Source organism: Tasmannia lanceolata, unplaced genomic scaffold (genome assembly GCF_043159265.1).
Source record: "Tasmannia lanceolata isolate RefF3 unplaced genomic scaffold, GAP_Taslan_0.1 ptg000044l, whole genome shotgun sequence".
NCBI classification, from domain to species: Eukaryota; Viridiplantae; Streptophyta; class Magnoliopsida; order Canellales; family Winteraceae; genus Tasmannia; species Tasmannia lanceolata.
This window is the reverse complement of record NW_027518721.1, coordinates 25,248,913-25,262,908: the sequence shown is the minus strand read 5'-3', so window position 1 is coordinate 25,262,908 and position 13,996 is coordinate 25,248,913.

Sequence of the window (13,996 nt, the reverse complement as noted above, 5' to 3'; positions counted from 1 at the left end):
CCTAATTGGGTTTTACTAAATCAACATATATATCCATGTACATAATATATGTAAAAATAAAAGTAGAGCTCCGGACTCAATATCAGGTACTATGCATATGATCCATACTTTAAGTATATAACACAAGTACACCGAGTGTTATATACAGTATGCTTCATTGCTCACCGGCTGCTGTAAACACAAGTACACCGAGTGTTTACGACTGCAGCACTGGCGCATAGCTTGGTAATAGATACCACAGCACCATCTGGATAGTGATATCCCATGAGGCACGCATTATATCTATCCCGTGGAGCCAATAATAAGAAAATCAATAAAAGAAAATAAAGAACAAAATGACGTATGCTGTGCAATGTGTGAATCCCTTGTTTTAAACACCTATCTGGTGCCCCTGGATTTTAAGCGATTACATTCCCATTTATAATGATTTCAGCTCAAAATTCTTCAAAATTAATAACAAATGGCATTTTAACAGAGTTAGGCAATGTTCCAAGAACTCCCCAGCAGAGTCGCCAGCCTGTGGACCCCGATCCGAGAGAGGCGCGGTGGTGAGGACGTGTGCCCCCACGCGAGTCAGTCTCAGGATCATCCACGTGAATGGAGAGCTCTACCAAGGAACTCTCGAAAGAATAATGCCCCTCACAGCATGAGTGGCGATACAAAGGTGAGATACCTCCCGATTCGGGGACTAGCCCAGATTCGAGGCGTACCTTAAACAAAGAAGAGTCGCCATCCAAGGAAAAAGGCAAATGGGCCCTGGATCCCATACTATGCTCTGTTGCAACGGATAACCAGAGATATAAAATAAGGTTCGTGCCTGGTTACGAATTCGGAAGGTCTAAAGAGCACCTCATCCGCCCAAGTGCAAACACCTGGTCTCTTATGCCATTTACTTAATAATTTTGAAGAGCTTTGGGCGAAAATCATATGGAATGGGAATGAATATCTTCGAGAAGACGTCTATCTAATCATGCATGTCTCGGAGACGAAATCAAAGGCACACAAGATAAAATAAAAGAAACATGTGTCACCTAAGCATAGCTAGGTTATAAGTGACATGCCTAATGGGTGTCTAAGTTCTAATGAACAAACACATGCACGACACACCAAAAAAATATAAGGTCTGCGCAATAAAGTAAGAAAACACTGCAAAACATAGAAAAATGACTCGATACCATACAACCCTAAGACTCTAATCTATACCTAGGCCCGAGTCTTTAGATGATCTGATGTTCATCCAAAGAAGCCTACGTATCCCCGCCTCTACGAGAATCAAGGCAACGTAGTTCTTCGCACCTATTCTAAGCTATGATGCCTAAGACATCCAGACTTCTATCCTAGACTCGATCTAAAAGACCGGACTAGTTCTTAAAGCTTCTTGTGTGATTATTTAAATTCCAATGGATTGTAGATTTTAGGACACCCTATATGCCTTAACTAAATGCAGGTTAGCCCTAAGCTAATGCAGGTGGTTCCTATAATCTATGTGTAGCTAGGCTGTACGCCCTAAGGGAAACAATGGGATCACTAGCGTATCCAAGACTTAATCATCAGTCGGCGATATGAATCGCCAACTGACTGGACGGAGGCGCTCCTATAACTCTAGGACAAACTCCTAACTCTAACACAAACACAAACAAACCACACAACACATTAAAAGACAAACTCAAAACTCTAAAACTCTTTATCTAGGACAAACTCCTAACTCTAGAGGAAGATCTTTTTGAAAAGGTTTTGAAGAAGTTTTGTATTTTTGAAGGTTCGAAATGTTTATTTTTAAAGGTTTGGCTGGACTTGGGATAAAGATCCCAAGCTGCACTACGTACCTCGTGGAAGAGGATCAAGCCAACGTAGTTCGAAACAGATTTCCTAACTACTCCTAATGACTCAAGATTTTTGAGATTTTTGGTTATTCAGATGTTTTTGTTGTTTTTAAGTGTTTTTGACTCAAGGGGGACAAATCTTATCATCATAAAGGGAGGACAGACTCCTGATATCCCGCAAAGGTTGGACAGCATCCTATGCTTTGCGGGGGAAAAGAACAGAAACACAGCTCTGCAAGGGTTGGACAGCATCCTATACCTTGTAAGAGTGGATAAAAACATGATACGATGAGAGGTAGAATAGAATCCTAACCCCTATGATGATAGAATTTGATTCCTGAACAAGAGGATTGACTCTCTAGACTAAGGACGGATTCCTATGCTAGTGGACTATCAAACTAAGATAAAGCTCACAAGTAATAAGGAAAAAGAGACCTTGTGCATATTTGGTAAAGGTAAAACACCCAGCCGGGCCGGACAGCTACCTAGCCCTAGGGTGCAACAAATGTGCAACCCAATACCCATAAGGGTAAGGGGTATGATGCCAAGCCGAGTAGGATGTTCTCCCAAAACCAAATGATGCACAAAGATGAGGATGCTAATAGAATGAGACTGGGCAAGTCTCTTAGACATATAGGTAGGACAGAGGAAAAAAAATGCGAACAAGGAAAAAGAGACCTTGTGCCTATTTGGTTTAAGTAAAACACCCAACCGGGCCGGACAGCTACCTAGCCCTAGGGTGCAACAAATGTGCAACCCAATACCCATAAGGTAAGGGGTATGATGCCAAGCCGAGCAAGGTGTTCTCCCAAAACCAAACAACGCACAAAAAGGAGGGTTTAAGACCTATGAGACTAGAGGTAGTCTTCTAGAGGTTAACTCAGGTTGATTCATTAATGAGACAATGCCTGTCTCCAAAGATTTGGATCTAAAAGACTAGGCAAGTCTTTTGAGAAAATAGAATGCTATTTGGACTGTGCAAGTCCCCCTAGAGATGAGCTTGGGCTAGCACCTTCATCGCCCTTGCAAAGAGAGGGGATTCTAGTATCTAGAAAAATTTAACAGAAATCTGTAAGACTGTGTTAGTCTATCAAAAGAGAGGAAAAGGCTACCAGATAATCACAAATTCCATTCTATTCTTATAAAAATAAATCAAGTGCTAAGCAAAGAAGAATATACAATCTAATAGCAATCATAAAATGATAAATAACACCAATTAGTCCAGACCAGCCGCTGGATAGCCTAATAAAGTAAAAACCATATTAAACACTTCAAAACCAACCACAAACCCCAATACGGGGACTCCAATGAAATCAGATGATGCCAAAGTAATCATCTGATATCATATACACATGATAATATTTCTAAACCCGCCTTGAGATCAGACAGTACTCATGTCGATAATATCGAACAGAGTAGTCATCTGATCTCCTTCTTCCTATTAATAATTTATTTAAATAAATAAGGCAGCAAGTAGTAAACTAATCAGTGGACAGCAATTATGTGCTAGTGAAACAACCAATGGGCAGCAATTTATGCAAAATAAGGGGTAGCAAGTAATGAACCATTAATGGACAGCAGCTATATACTAGTGAAAAAGATCAAAGGGCAGCAGTTATGTATAGAATAATGGGCTTGGGCTATCGCCTTCATCACCCTCTCCTACATATAATCCCCATTCTTATTCTAATAAACACAAATTATACCAAAGCATGGAACTGTACCTTTGTCACAATACAAAATTAATTAGGTAGCTAATTGAACTTGTATCAGTTGGTGGTGTAAAAAAAAAGAAAACTATACTTTACAATAGTAATGCAAGCATTTTTAAAGGAAAATTGAATTTGTAACAACTATCCTATAGCATCTAATTTCAAATACTAACACCAAGATGTGTATGCAAAATCTATACTGAACATAACATAAAAAAATATTAAAAATAATGATTCCAGCATGATCATTTGACACATAATTCTAATAGAGCAACCTGTAAATGTTCTATCTTCAACAATTACTTCATCTAAAACACCCATTTTCTTGAGCCCAAATACAAGAAAAGAATATGATGATCGAATATAAATGTATCTAAATACTATAAGAGCATTTAAACAGTGTCATATTTCCAAAACAGTCATACAGTTAATATAATTGGATATTCTTTTAAATATGAAGCATAATCAACAAAATATATTTTTTTTATGAAAACATGATCACAATTTAGCCATATTGACCTTTTCAGCCATGAACAATATGCAATGATCAAATACTATTCTTAGTATAAAAATACAGGTGAACAAACCAAAGACAGGAGAACAAAACATTGCTACCCAAATAATCCACACCTTAAATCCAAAGTATTTCAAATTTGTCCCATTGGGATAAGCATCTTAAAGATCAAGGGAAACTAATAAGAAAAATGAACCTCAACTATATAGAGAACTTGAAAGAAAAGCTTTGAACAACTTTGTGCAAATGTTTAATAGTACCAACATCAATATAGGTGTGCAACAGCTATCAATATCAAATGTTCATGATCTAATTTGCGCAAAAACTGGAGCATATGGATGAATTTACACCACAAGAATTGGGGCAGTACTTTTGGCAGAACTGTGAGCTAAATATATGGTCAGGATTGTACTAAACAGGGGCTGATTCAAGGATTAAAAATATGTGCAACATTGGACAGAATCTGTGAATAGAATATGTGCAGAAAAAACTGGACAGAATCTGTGAGTAAAATATGTGCATTTTTGGACAGAATCTGTAAATAGAATATGTGCAGAAAAATTAGACAGAATCTGAGGGTAAAATACGTGCTTAAAGCAAGGCTGAACTATTATTTTTAGTGCAAAGTTAGGCTGAACTGTTGAGCAGATAAATGTGCCAAAACTGAACTGAATCCATGATAAAATAAGGGCTGTTTTAACTATGCCAAAACAGGGGCTGTTTTGTGCTAAAACTGGGTTCGCATTGTGCCAAAACAAAGACTGACTCATTCAAAACAGGGATTAAATCATGGGATAAACTACAGTAAAATAGGGGTTGAATCATGACTGAATTGTGGACAGATTTTATGTATAACAGGGAGTTGGCTTCTAGACAGATTTTGTGCAAACATAATGACGAATTTTGTGCCAAAATAGAGACAGATTTATGTGTTGAAACAATGACAGATTGGTGCGTGAAATGGGCTTTAAGACTTTTGAAAGGAGAAGAATTCTCTAACTAAAGAAAAGAGAATAAGAGGGGAAAGAGTATTATCACAATTAAGTAATTCCCTTCAAAATTGGGCTTGGGTCATCTGACACATTTCGGTTTTTGTATGATGGTAAAAGATAAAAAAAAAAAAATGATATTATCACAATCATATTTCAGCATCAGTACTAACCCAGCTTGACACTTGATGTTTAAAGAGAAATAAAAAAAAATCAAATCACTCTTATGAAAAATCTAAAAGGGAAACATGTTGACTGAAATTACGCATGTAAACCAAATATGATTATGAAAATGACAAGGTATTTATCAAATCAAGCATTCATAAAGGAACAATGCATCATATAAATGTGAAGCAATAATCATAAACCTATAAGAGCAGTTGGATAATCCAAATGGTCACGCAAATATAGTACAAAAATCCAAATGTAACCATTCCAATATACTAGTCACAATCTACCCACTCCCAACCGATTCTTGAGAACAATAGAGCTAAAGCTACATAATGTGGAAACTCATAATAGTAATTGCCATAGGTTATTAGAAAAAACTACAGGGCTGTTCATATTAAGTAATTCTTTCATAAAAAAATAATTCTGAAAATAAAAGCTCTGAATGGTTCATAATAACAACATCATTTGACAGAATAGGATTGATGAACTCACAACTAGATCATGATATGCACCATTTAGAAGTTCCAAACGGGTGAGCTTAAGTAGGGCATCATCTATCTCAATTACTTCAACTGATTTGGATCTTAAAGCATAGATAGCTAATTGGATTTTTATTTCTTTTAACTTCCATACAATCTAGAACATATTCTATGTTTTGTTAACCATTGTAACAGAACATACTTTGAATTACGTAAATAAAGGTGACAAATCATGTTTTGTATTCTTATCAACTAGTGTAACAAAATATACTGTAAATCCTCTCAATAAATGCAACAGATCATATCCTAAAATTTCATCATACTGTGCATAGAATATGCTCTAAAATTCCCTTAACAAATATATCAAAACATGTTCTAAATTTCCTTTGAAATCATTATCTTTGCCAATTAAAAATCACTCATTTTAACAACTTAAACATACTCTCACGTAAGCAATGAAGCATTAAAAGTAGATCTGGTGTAATGTAGTAAAGAAAATTTTAGGAAAGGTTTAGAAAATATGCTCCAAAAATGTAAACATCAGCAAAAACAAACCATCACATTCAAGCATCTAGCATTTTAATCAAAACAACAAGAAATTCATGTTCATTTTTGTTGAAATGATTACTTACCTTTTCCCTCTCTGCTGATTTTAACCTTCTTTCTCTGAATCTCTGAATGAAAACGTGAGTTTGAACTTGTAGAGGCTGGCCGGAGAGGAAAATCTGACTCCTCTTTTCTAGCTTTCTAACTTCTCTCTCCTTGATTTCTTTTCGGATTCCTTGGAGGAGATGAAACTTAGGTTAGGGTTTGGGAGAATTCCTCTCAGGCTCTCTTGTTTTCTCTCTGCAATTTGAAATTAGCCAATCAAAACACGGTCAGAATCCGGCAGATCTGGTAGAACTTTAATGACCGGAGCTTCAATCGGAGAAAATGATCGGAAGATCAGATCAGGTTAAGGCTCGGATTTTAGGGAAAAAGATCTAAGGTTCAATTGAAAGTTAGGGTTTCAAAAGGAATGAGAACATGCTAGATTAAGAAGAAAAAGGAAGCAGACGAGAACAACACTACTATCGGTCAGAGATGTGCCTGATCCCGGCCGGAATCTTGGCCGGAGAAGAAGAGATTGGACGGAAAAAATGGAAAAAAAAAGAGGAAGTTTTGAGTTGCAGATCTAATTTCTCTCTCCTCAGAGTCTCTCTCTCTAGAAATTAGTAAAAAGCTAAGATTTTCTTAAAAATGAGCTTAAGTGAGTATTTATAGGAAAAATATGAAGTTGATATTGGCACCAAAATTGATGGGCGCACAAATGCGCGACTCCTCTGGGATAATGCACCCCCTATACTTGATAACAGCACTAACTCAACTTGTCTTTTTCAAATTTTCTTGGCGGATTTTTCTGAAATTTTGCCGAGACAATTCTGGGATCCTAAGGCTTCTAAAAATGTATTCATGGATATTTGGGGTCTTTGGATAACTTGAATTTTCCCTAAAATACAAGGTTTTTAGGGTAAAATGAAAACCTAGTGGGCCTTCCCCTCATTTGCACTACACACACCATTTCAGCCTGATTGTTGGGCAAACGAGTCCCGATCTCGATGAAATTTTGCAGGGGGTTAAAAGAGACCCTAATCCAGCCTAGGGCGAAGTTTGGGACCCTAATGCTGAGATTCAGATGGATTTGGCACGAGCCGGGAAGGTTTAGGGCTTAGTCAAAATGGGGTGTCTACAGCGGGTCAGGAATTGTTGAGCTTCATGGACGCCTTCTCCGGATACAACCAGATCAGAATGTACGAGAATATACCAAAGACCTCCTTCGTCACAGATCAAGGGACTTATTGCTACCGAGTTATGCCCTTTGGCCTCAAAAATGCCGGAGCTACTTATCAAAGGCTGGTGAACAAACTTTTTCTGAACCAGATCGGCCGTAACATGGAGGTCTATGTGGACGATATGCTGGTCAAGAGTCGCAATGCGCAGGATCATGTATCTGATCTTAGGGAAACGTTTCAGGTCCTGAAAAAGCAGAGCATGAAACTTAATCCCACAAAGTGCACCTTTGGTGTGAGTTCAGGGAAGTTTTTAGGATTCATGGTAAGCCAGCGAGGGATAGAAGCAAACCCGGAGAAGATCAAAGCTGTGATGGAGCTCACTGTTCCAAAAACTATCAGAAAAGTCCAGCGGCTCACGGGAATGATAGCCGCACTAGGACGCTTCATCTCGAAATCAACAGAAAGGTGCCTGCCCTTCTTCAGTGCGGTCAAAGGACTCAAGGCCGCGCCCTGGACGGAGGAATGCCAAACCGCATTCGAGGAATTGAAGAAGTACCTGTCCTCCCCACCACTACTAACAAAGCCGGAGCCGGGCGAGGAGCTATTTCTATATCTCTCCATTAGCTCCACGGCTCTGGCAGCTGTCCTCGTCCGTGAAGAACACCGCCAACAAAAGCCTATCTACTACGTTAGCAAGGTTCTTCACGACGCAGAAATAAGGTACCAGCGGGTCGAGAAATTGGCTTACGCGCTGGTAATGGCGGCCAGGAAGTTAAGGCCTTACTTTCAAGCCCACACCATAAAAGTTCTGACTGATCAGCCACTCCGGCAAGTACTTCATCGACCAAATATCTCCTGGCGACTTGTGAAATGGGCTGTGGAGCTAAGCGAGTTCGATATTCAGTACGTGCCTAGGCCAGCCATCAAAGCTCAAGTACTGGCAGACTTCGTGGCTGAGTGCACCATCCCCCAACAGCTCGTTGATCCTGAAGCAGTACAGCTCCCAGTTGTAGAGAGAGCAGTTCCTGAAGAATGTATAGCAGAGGAAATTCAGATGGAAATCAGGCCACCGTCAGCAGAACATGACTCCATAACCAGCACACCAACTTGGGAAGTATATGTCGACGGATCTTCAAATAAAAACGGCTGTGGAGCGGGCCTCATCCTCACTGGGCCTGATGAGTTCACTGCGGATTATGCCCTTAGATTCGGATTCCGTGCATCTAACAATGAGGCAGAATATGAAGCCCTCCTTGCCGGAATGAGCCTAGCAATTCAGACCGGCGCCCAGAAATTAAAAGCATACTACGACTCGCAGCTGGTAGCAAACCAGATCCAAGGGGTCTACGAAGCTCGAGACGAGCGTATGATTAAGTACCTCGCCAAGGTTCGCCAACTTTCCAGCCGGTTTGCAAGTTTCGAGGACATCAAAGTACCAAGAACAGAAAATGCCAAAGCCAACGTGCTGTCAAAACTGGCTGCCTCTGGATATACTACTCTCGGAAGCATACACATGGAGTTCCTACAAAGGTCCAGCATCGAAAGTAAAGCCATGGAAGTCATGCAGGTGGAAGATGAGCCGTGCTGGATGGATGAGATCATCAATTACCTCCGCGACGGTAAACTCCCTCAGGACAAAAAGGAAGCTCGCAAGGTGATACAGAGAGCTGCCCGATTCTCCCTCAGCAGTGACATCTTGTATAAAAGATCCTATACTCTCCCATATCTGAAGTGTCTGAGACCGAGCGACGCCGCGTACGCACTGCAGGAGACTCATGAAGGAATTTGCGGAGAACATCTGGGGGGCAAAGCCCTGGCGATAAAAGTACTGCTCAGAGGACTGTATTGGCCTACCATAAGGCAGGATGCACTGAGTCTGGTTAAAAGGTGTGAGAGGTGTCAGAAGTTCTCTCCCACCATCCACCAGCCCGCTGTAGCAATGGCTCCAATTATTAGTCCACTCCCCTTCGCAGTATGGGGGATGGGCATCCTGGGCCCTTTCCCACCGGCCTCTGGAAAGCGCATGTTCGTGGTAGTGGCGATCGACTATTTCACTAAGTGGGTGGAGGTAGAACCTCTAGCACAGATCACAGAACAAAATGTGCAGAACTTCTTCTGGAAATCAGTAGTTTGCTGATTTGGGATTCCCCGTGCCTTGATAACCGATAACGGCAAACAGTTTGACTGCCGGAACTTTAAGAAATTCTGCTCCGATCTAAAGATTGAACAGAGGTTCACTTCGGTGGCTCACCCCCAGACCAATGGGCAAACGGAAGTGACTAACAGAATCCTGCTTCAGGGGATAAAGAAGAGACTGGATGAAAAAGTTGGTCGATGGGCAGATGAGCTCTACCACGTTCTATGGGCATATCGTACTACTCCTCGTACGACAACTGGTGAATCACCGTTCAACCTCTCTTTTGGTACTGAGGCTGTGATACCGGTTGATATAGGCGCTCCATCTCCCAGAATCACCAGCTTCAATGAGCAGCTTAACAGCGACGGGCTCCGCGCCAATCTCGACTTGCTAGAAGAGATCCGGGAAGAATCTCGAATCCGGGTCGCTGCTTACAAGCAGAGGGTATCTAATTATCACAACTCCAAAATTCGTCCCAGAGAATTCAGGACAGGGGATTTGGTCCTGAGAAAGGCAGTGGTCTCCCAACCGACGAAAGTCGGAAAACTCTCCCCAACTTGGGAAGGACCGTATCGGGTGAAAGAAGTTATCCGCCCAGGAAGCTACAAGCTAGAGACGCTGGAGGAGTACTTATTACCCCACGCATGGAACTCTAGAAATCTCAGGAGATATTATCAATAGTCAAAATGTCCGGCGTAAAAAGGTGACTTTGTAAATTTGTAAATTTGTTATTATGAATAAATAATGTTTTTTGCAGACTCAGTTTCACCCTTACTCATTGGAAACCCAGTTCACAAAACTTGGGTACTCACTGGAAACCCAGTTCTTAAACTTGGGTACTCACTGGAAACCCAGTTCACAAAACTTGGGTACTCATTGGAAACCCAGTTCACAAAACTTGGGTACTCACTGGAAACCCAGTTCTTAAACTTGGGTACTCACTGGAAACCCAGTTCACAAAACTTGGGTACTCACTGGAAACCCAGTTCATAAAACTTGGGTACTCACTGGAAACCCAGTTCACAGCACTTTGGTACTCACTGGAAACCCAGTTCTTAAACTTGGGTACTCTCTGGAAACCCAGTTCACAGCACTTGGGTACTCACTGGAAACCCAGTTCACAGCACTTGGGTACTCATTGGAAAGCCGGTTTGTCAAAATTTGGCCATCAACAGCCTTGGTCTCAGGTTATCAAAACTAAAGGGCAAGTCGAGCAAGTCACTCAGTTAACAGTTAAAGCTTATTAGAGACAAAGAAAACAGAATAGGACAAGTATGATTTCATTAATCAGAGTGTCGGGTCTCGAGGGCCATTACAAAATTAACCTCAAAAGGCTGTCAAAAATTCCAGGGTCTCAAGGACCATTACAAAATAAAAACAGAAAAATACTAAGCATCTGGAAGAGAGGTGATGTCAGCAGGAGCATCAGCAGGAGCATCTGGCTCCTCATCAGTAATCTTCGGCCTGGCAGGAAGAGTCATATTCTCCATCACTAAGTTTGGATTGCAGGCCTGGAGCTCCTGGAGGCAGTCGTAGTATCCAAGACTATAAGCCTCACTCGACAAGCTGAAAAGTTCAGCCTCCTTCGCCTCTGTGGCCTCCTTCACTGCTGCCTCCTGCCTCTCTTTGGCTCTTCCTCTTTGGGCCTCCATGGCTTCGGCAGCCTTGACCAGCTTCTTCTTCTCTATGGCCAAGTCCTCTATAAACAGCTTCTTCTCCTCCTGTACTCGTCCGATGCTCGTTTGAAGCTCTTGGACCTCAGCGGCCAGCTTTCCGTTCACCTCTTCAGATGTGGTGATGGCGTCGGAGAACTTCTTACTCTTCTCCTTGAGATCATTGTAGTATAGTGAGATCTGCAGAAAGGAGCAAGCATCAGCGATGTATAGACAAAAGAAAAAATGGACAGAAAGGTAGCAAACTACATCTTTTTCTTACCTGGTAAAGCGAGGACAACACCGCCTCCTCCCCTGTAGCTGGCGGCTCGCGAAGGACCTGTTGCTTGTCCTTTCGCAGCAGACACTTGCTCATGATCTCCCCTGCTACTCGGCTCTCGCCTAGGGCAGTATCATCCTTCAGAACGGCCCAATTGGGCCGAAAAACGTTCTCACTCAGTCCCGTAGGAGGACGGGCTCCAGAACCGGTTCCAGTAGAAGCACCACCGGACCTAGAAGAGCCACCACCCTGGGCAAAGGGGCCTACTAGCTTCACTGTAGTCTTGGCCCTCTGAGCTGGGGGTGGAGGAGTGCCTCGTGATGGGGCCGGACTCGCCAGTACAGTCGCCTTTCTCTTCTGGCGCTCCTGTTGTGCCTGTGTAGCACCCTCCTGTGCCCGCGGCTGGGCTCCCTGTCTTATTTTCTCAACTGTTGATTGTTTCTTCATCTCTGCAAAGCAAGTAAGCAATCAGAAGCAAGTATACAAAAGTAAACGAATTCTAAAGACAGGTCTAGCTACATATGTTCTGGAGTCGCGGCACTCACGCCCAGCCCAACCAGCATCTCCTCTCCTGAAAACTCTGCACAACGGATAAGGCCCGATTGCTCGATCTCCTTCCGCATCAAGGCGAAAGTCTCTCTATCCTCACCCTCGAGGAGCGGCTTTCGACTTAATTTGGAAGTGTCCGGAGTGTCCCACACTAGAGGGACAGGCCAGGGCTCACTGGCCTCCTTATCCTCGACGTAGAAGAACCTATTCTTCCACGAATGTATCGACGAGGGGATGCCGGTAATGATTTTTAGCTCAGGGCGCTGGCTGATGTAGATAAAGCCCCCTTCCTTATGCCTCTTCAGATGTGCGCAAGCACGGAATAGCGACAAACTCACGCTCCTCTCTAACCGGCCGTGGACGAGATACAAGAACCCAGTCAGTAGTCTTCACGAGTTCGGAGCTACTTGAGCTGGGGCCAGTCCGTAGTATCGAAGCACCGCTGCGAAAAATGGGTGCAAAGGAAATCGGAGTCCCGCCCTCAGCGACTCCTCGTAGATACAGAGATCCCGGCTCTCGTTACAGGCTCTGTCTCCCTCTATAGCTGCCATCAGTTCAAATCTTGGGGGCACGCAGTACTTGTCTCGAATATCCCCCAACATGGACCTTGTGAGGTAATTCTCCTCGACCAAAGCTCGCAGATTGTACTTTGGGTTGGCCTCCATTCGCGCTCTAGCGATCACCTCCACCGCCCGGCCAGGAAGGAATGTTGTGGACGCCTCGCCAACGTCGCTTTCAACACTTCCTTCTGCTCGGGGGAGACTACCAGTCGGGAGTGGGGTGGTGTTCAAGTCTAATATCACTTCGTCACTGACCCCCTCCGTCGTCGCTATCTACGAGGTCTATCCTAGCGGATAACTCAACCATTACAGGCTCCTGAGGCGGCCTAAATTCTGAACTACTACTAGTGGAGGACTCCGTACCGGACTCAGAACGGGAACTACTATCAGACATGTGTAAAGAGAAGGGCTGAGAGGAATACCGGTGAGTAGAGCTCGTCGAACCCTTGCACCACTCCAACTACGAACTGCGAACTGCGAAGTCGAGCTCACAGAGAGAAGAGAAAAGAAGATAGAAAGTGAAAAGTAAAAAAATGAAAGGGGAAAACCTCCTTTTATAACTTTTCAGAGGCGGTGGGGCAATAAATGCGATGCACGCATCTCGAGAGCACTCAAATAGCGCCACGTGTCCCTTATTAATGACGGGCACATTCTCCCACTCAAGAATACGGTCAAACACGCGCGTGTCTCTGCGCGCGTAAAAATTTGCATCTCCAGAAAATTTCCGTGCTCCGTGCTCCGTACTGGATTTTCCCCAGCCGGACTGGATATAACGCGTTTCAACAAAACGACAAAAAGCAGTCCGGTCCGAACCGGACTGGGCGCAAGACGACAAAAATCAGTCCGGTCCCAGCCGGACTGGATATAACGCGTTTCAACAAAACGACAAAAAGCAGTCCGGTCCGAACCGGACTGGGCGCAAGACGACAAAAATCAGTCCGGCCCCAGCCGGACTGGATATAACGCGTTTCAACAAAACGACAAAAAGCAGTCCGGTCCGAACCGGACTGGGCGCAAGACGACAAAAATCAGTCTGGCCCCAGCCGGACTGGATATAACGCGTTTCAACAAAACGACAAAAAGCAGTCCGGTCCGAACCGGACTGGGCGCAAGACGACAAAAATCAGTGCTCGGATTGGATATAACGCGTTTCAACAAAACGACAAAAAGCAGTCCGGTCCGAACCGGACTGGGCGGAAGACGACAAAAATCAGTCCGGCTGGGGCCGGACTGGATATACCAGGTTTCAACAAAACGACAAAAAGCAGTCCGGTCCGAACCGGACTGGGCGCAAGACGACAAAAATCAGTCCGGCCCCAGCCGGACTGGATATAACGCGTTTCAACAAAACGACAAAA